The sequence below is a fragment of the Echeneis naucrates genome, chromosome 5 (assembly GCF_900963305.1).
Source record: "Echeneis naucrates chromosome 5, fEcheNa1.1, whole genome shotgun sequence".
Taxonomy (NCBI): domain Eukaryota; kingdom Metazoa; phylum Chordata; class Actinopteri; order Carangiformes; family Echeneidae; genus Echeneis; species Echeneis naucrates.
Window position 1 is genome coordinate 21,796,484 of NC_042515.1, and position 6,066 is coordinate 21,802,549.

Below are 6,066 nucleotides of genomic sequence, written 5' to 3' on the forward strand. Positions count from 1 at the left end.
ACTAACCACGAAGACACTACAACAAAGTATACTTTGGACGAAAGAACACACTCACTCACACAATCTCATCTGTAATATTCTGCTCTGCCAACTCAGATATACATCTGTCTTTATTAAGCCATTTGTGGTCCATAATATCTGCCCTCTAACATATAAGGTTGACTGTAATTTTTGGTTTTAATCAAATTACCTCTAATTTCTGATGAACAAGGGCAATCTTATTTGTCTTGTGGAAATTACAAAACCAAAAACAAAACAAAACAAAACAAAAAAAAAATAGCATGCTGGCAGATGTCTACAGCCGCTGAAGCAAGGTTGTTTTGATTGTTTAAACCCTGGACTGGAAAGTGTAATTGCCCTTTGATATTCTGGCCAAAATAGAAATTTTAAAAGAATAACAAAACCACTACAGAAAATAAATGTGTTGATATGGTTTTACAGTTTGCTGTCGCAGAGGTACACTGTATCTAATTCACTCACATTTTGATCAATTCTGTTTTTCAATAGCCTGATTTTGGATTCGCGGCTGAGTGCCCAGCCATTGCAGACAACTAGTGAGAGACAACCAAAACCGCCTACTGAGAGGTGTGTGCGTGTTGCTAAGATGCTGCGTACTGACCATTGTTCATCATTAGGCACAGCTGAGGAATATGCATTATGGATGATGTAGCCATTGCAAATGTAACAGGTAAACTGTTAAAGGTTTTGGAGATGAAAGCTAGGCTGTCAGACAGTGAAGAGGCTGTCTCAGACTGACCACAGATCCTGCTGTGTCCACAGCATGAGATAAAATCAGAGATCAATCACAGCCTTCATTAATGGAGCCAACAGCAGAGAGGGCTTTTGCTTGGTCTGTTTCCACTCTCTCCAAAAGAAAAAAAAAAAAAAAAATTGCTGGAATCCATAAAGTGCTTTTATCTTTGTGACATGTTACGTCTGTAGGTATGTGTTAAAATAGAGTGGCAGTTGAAGATTAAATATTTTATTTCTCTTGGATGTGGTTGATTTTGCCCTTAACTGGAGAAAAGAATATATGAAGCCTAGTCAGCTCGTATTGACTTTTATCTGATTTAAATCCCTTCCACTTGCATACTCACCTTCTAATAGAGCAAACACAAGTCATACAGTACTTCAAAAGGCAGGAAAAGGGATTTTTAATTTGATTAGATTTTTTCAACAGAAAAAAAATTGCTAAAATAAAAACAAAACTCTTCCTAGAAAAATGTACTTTCAAATGTTCTCTCCACGCTGTCCCAACTTCAATGTGTCCAAAACAGAGCAATTCCTAAACCCTTTAATAGAGTCTTTCAGGGAGGCACAGGAAGAGGAACAAATGCCTCTATTCAGAAGCGTCCAAAATGCTAATGCCTCAGGCTCTTAACACGTTTATAAGGGTTCCCATGTCACGACATGGCATAGCCTACCCCTAATGGTGGCTGTGGTTGTGGACCACATAAAAAAAAAAGCCAACACACATTACAGAACATGACAAATATGACAACAAGTAGTTTCCTGGGGAACATGGCACCTCAAACCCTATTTTCCTTCAAGAAGATATGCAGCAGCATGTTATGTCACACAGCACATTGGGTCTTCTTTCTACAATGACTTTACTCACTGAAACCTCTGTCTGGTACATAACTTCTGTCCTGACATTTAAAATATCTATAAAAAGTTTCTGGCACCATTTGGTTTTGTGACTTCAATGGCCTGCACATGCTTGGCCAATCTAGTGGGTTATATTGAATTCTACTAACCATGTGCTGGCAACAAAAGGTTCTGCATTGGACAAACTTTCCTCAAGCAAATAAATGAAGGGCAGGGTTTAGTGATTGCTTGAGAAAGTAATTACTCCTTATCTATATGTGTGCTGGAAGACAGCCTGCAGAGTGAGGTAACAGCCTCCAGGCCCTTTTGGATTGACATTATGTCAGCTGCTCAAAATGCATTTCTTGAATAGCACTCTGGTATACACGAGGAATGGGTTCAATGTTGTATTGACTAGTTTGGCTGATTGGTGAAGTGAGCACATCAAAGTTTTCTCTCAACTCTAAATTCCATTTTCAATATATTATTCCAAGATCCAATCAGCTGATTTTTCAGACAGCTGCTGGTTGGCAAGAAAAACAATAGATTGACATTACTGAACTATGGGAGATGAGGTGGGAGGCTACACTCCCAGTAATGCTATTGATGTTTTGATTAACTAGAACTGGTTAACATTGTTGTCAATGGACTGTTCAACACTGGAACATTGGGATGACAAGAAGCCATCAATGCCACAGCTCTGTCTTTAAACCCAAGAGAGACCACTGTTGAATTATCACTTCATGTTTGTGTACAAGTGTCAAATTCTGTGTCCACTTTCAGTTGCGTTCATGGCCCACTCTGTCTTAATGTGACCACACGGACTGCTATGTTATATTTGTAATTCGTGACCCATGACATAACTTTGCGTGCGCTGTCTTCCCTGAACAGCTGGAGAGGAAATGAAGGATGTTGACTAAACATCCTTTTGCATTTTTTCCTCCTTTCTTTGCCTTGTCTTGCATATAAACAGTGCAAGCTGTGAGCTGCCGTTCATGCTTGTTTTGGTACAGTGTCATGGTTGGAAGATCTACTGGGCCATCTACTGCCAGATCTCCACTGACAAGATAAAGAGGATAAAGAGGATTTTGAATAGTTAGAATTTTTTGTATTCTAAATTAATTCCAAGGCTTGGTTGTTTTGTCAATCTAAAAATATATGTGCTTTTGATATTAACTGTGCAGAAAGTCAGTAGTGGGACTCTGTCCCATCCTGTCTAAAAGTTGCTGGTCAACGCAGTCCCTTATAACAGTTTAGTCAGGTGGTTGGGCATTGTGTTGTGAACAAGTGGACTACTTTTGTGCTTTGAAAAAAATCATGTAACAATTACTTTGAAGTACATCTTTTTGAATGAACAACCTTCATCCTCATTGTTCCAGCTCCTTTCTTATGTGGTGCTGTTTGTACGCCATTTTCTCATTGACACAGCTTTCAATGTGTTGACATGGCCATCAAAAGAAATAAGAGTGAGGTACTGCAGGTATGTCTCAGTCAAACAGGCTCTTGACATTTCTGCTGTTTGCCTTCAGATGGCCTTTTGTTATGTCCACAATAATGCGTGTTCTATCTTCAGGAAACCAGATCATCCAGTCACTACGTGAAGTCAGCAGTGTGTCCGGACAGCTGTCGGCCAACCCTTTAACAAGGATTTATTCCGCACCACAAAACAAAACTATATTGCCCTGGTGTTTGAAATTGTGTGCTCTCAATGGTTTGAATAGAGATATAGAGATAGCATGCCACCACAGTGCAGGTTTGATTTTACGACCAAACTAATTAGATTTTATCTAACTTGGGGAAGATGTCTGATGCTGGATACCGTAGTAGCTGCATACTGTTGCTGAGTGCTGAGAACCCGAGTCCTCCAGTCTCCATTTTGCCCTAGCCACTTGATACCTCATGAGACCTGAATTATTACCCTCTTTGCTCATTTGAAATTTAGAGCTTTTTGCTGCTATTACCTCTGAACGTCCCGTGGCTTAATCTTTTGTAAAGCATGCAATGAAACTAAAAGTATGTTTTTAGTTGCTTTGGCAGTATAGCTTGAGTGGCAGTTTGATAAATGGACACCTGAAATGTCCAGCTAAATTACTGGCTCCACAAAATTTCAACTGGACTGTTCACTGTCAAAATTAGATTCTGATCTAATAGCTGGTGGGCTAGGCAGAGTGCATTTGAGAGAGACCCGCAGATGAGGAAGAAACCCAAGGTTCAAAATACAAAGCTGTTTTATATTTTATTTCATTGTTATTCCTTTGTGGATTTTGTTCTAGATGTATGTTGTTTATGCTCTGCAAAGGGGACAGAATTGTTGATATCAAATCAAGTCTAGCCTAGAAATAGCCTCTCATTTTGGTGAAGTGAATGCTCCTCAGGGTTGCTGTTTCCATTCTGGCAGGAGCTGCTCTGTTACCCCCCTATGCCTCAGGTGCAATCATGTGACTGCTGGATAATAACTTCCTGACAGGTGGCAGAATGAGATGAACAGGGAAAACACCCATTATTCTAACTGGGGAGTACTTGTATATTATGGTTGGGCTTTAGCCTGTTTTGCGCTAATTGCAGTTACACCAGTTAAACATTCTGAATGTTCTGTTGTGTTGTATTTTCATTGCAGTTCATTAGTAATTGAAAGCAGATAGTGTGTATCACCTATAATATGAGCTGATTAGTCCGCCAGTGAAAATCGGCTGTTATGAACATGAGTGCCGGTGCATTTTGCAGTCAATGGGTGTGGTTCACTTAGCTTGCCGCTCTCTGTAGGCCATTTTCATCTGTCTTGTGTTCTGTTTAATCACAGTGCTGCAGCTATACAGAACAAGCAGCTTTTCAGTGGTACAGTATGTGGTTTTATTCGTCGAACAGTGGCAGAGTTACTGGTGTAACAAGACAAATATTGTTTGACAAAGGCAGAAAGTATTGCTGACAGCTCTGATGACTGCTGGTTGTTTGCATGACCCAATTGTTTTTTTTGAATCTAAAATATAAAAACAAGAGAAAACCATTTCATTGTTTTGGAAGTTCCTGTGGTCAGGTTTATTGCATATTTTTTTTCACAGGTGTGTATGGGCTCCTGTTACAGACCCTAACCCTAACCACATGAAAGAGCTGCCCTATAATTCCGTTTTTTTAATACACAAGAATGATAAAGTTGGGGGTTTGGGGGGGTTGTCCTATGATGGTCACAAATTTATAGCTAAAATGGGCAACCTACAGCTGCCTCGGCTGCACTGAGGTGTCTGACCACAGTTCCTGAAAATGAAAAACAAGTAAGTCACAGTTTGGACACATTCTTGTAGGTCAAGCGGTCCAGCACTTTATGGTGGACTCTATTTTTTTATTATTATTATTTTTTTTAAATGCTTTGCACCGCAATGAAAATATTACTCTTTGTGATTGTTTCTATAACAGCATCATCTGATGCTGTGATGACTTTATCTTTTCAGTGTTTACACTGTATTACTGGTTGAAAGAACTGGATTTTAGAAAATAGCTGGCAAGCCAAAACACAAAATGGCATGCTAATAAATATGTTGGAAAGATGCTGCAGTTAGTTCTGCTCTATGTGACTTGTAGTACAACAAACATCAGACCTCCACCCACACACAGAAAACCCAGAGTGATTCTGTCTTCAGGCAGAGCTTTCAATGTTCAATGGCACGAACTCCAAAAGCCCCTTTCACTGGATTTTTTTTAATGCCCCATGTTTTGTTTTCAAGTTATGGGAAGATAACCTTCTGGATGTGCCTTGTGTTTTGCTTTGAAGCAGGCATTTGTTTCATTTGTTCAGGTGTATTTTGAAGTGGAACCAACTCTTAGAGATAGCTAAGCTCTTCATCTGGTGACACTTTCCAAATTCACCATGTTGGTTTAATGGTGGTAGATATATCAGCATTCCTACATTGTCCTGTGGTTCCTGTTTTATGGTTTGTTCCACAGTTTCATCATTGCACTTTACTACTAGAGCACTTGAACAGTAAAACTGTGAATTTTTATGATTGACTGTTTAGTATTAAATATAATGAGGTAACTATAGCTGCTATGCCCTGGGTCAGCAGGTGTAGCTTTATTCTCATTGATACATTTGCGTGCTACCCCATAATTTATTAAGCTGTCCGTGTCATGCACAAGGTTGTGGGCAATTGTCAGGTTCCTGCACTTCCTCAACAGGCCAAACCAGATGCAGTGAAATATTTATGAATGATTGATTTTAAGTTTCAGAAACCACGACTACCTCGATTATCCTGTGATGCACTTGTTATCTCCTGGAACATATGTAGCATAAAAATATAACTAGATACTGATAAGCACAATTCATCAAGTGAAGCCAGAAGGGGTATTTGAATGGTAGTGCGGTTCTTGGTGTACTTAATGAAATTGTGCCTGTGGGCTACTATACCTGACACTGGCTAATTGGGTATCAAGAGAGGTTCTGAGAACAATAGGGCTACAGAGTTCCCACCAGTGAACAGTGGAATA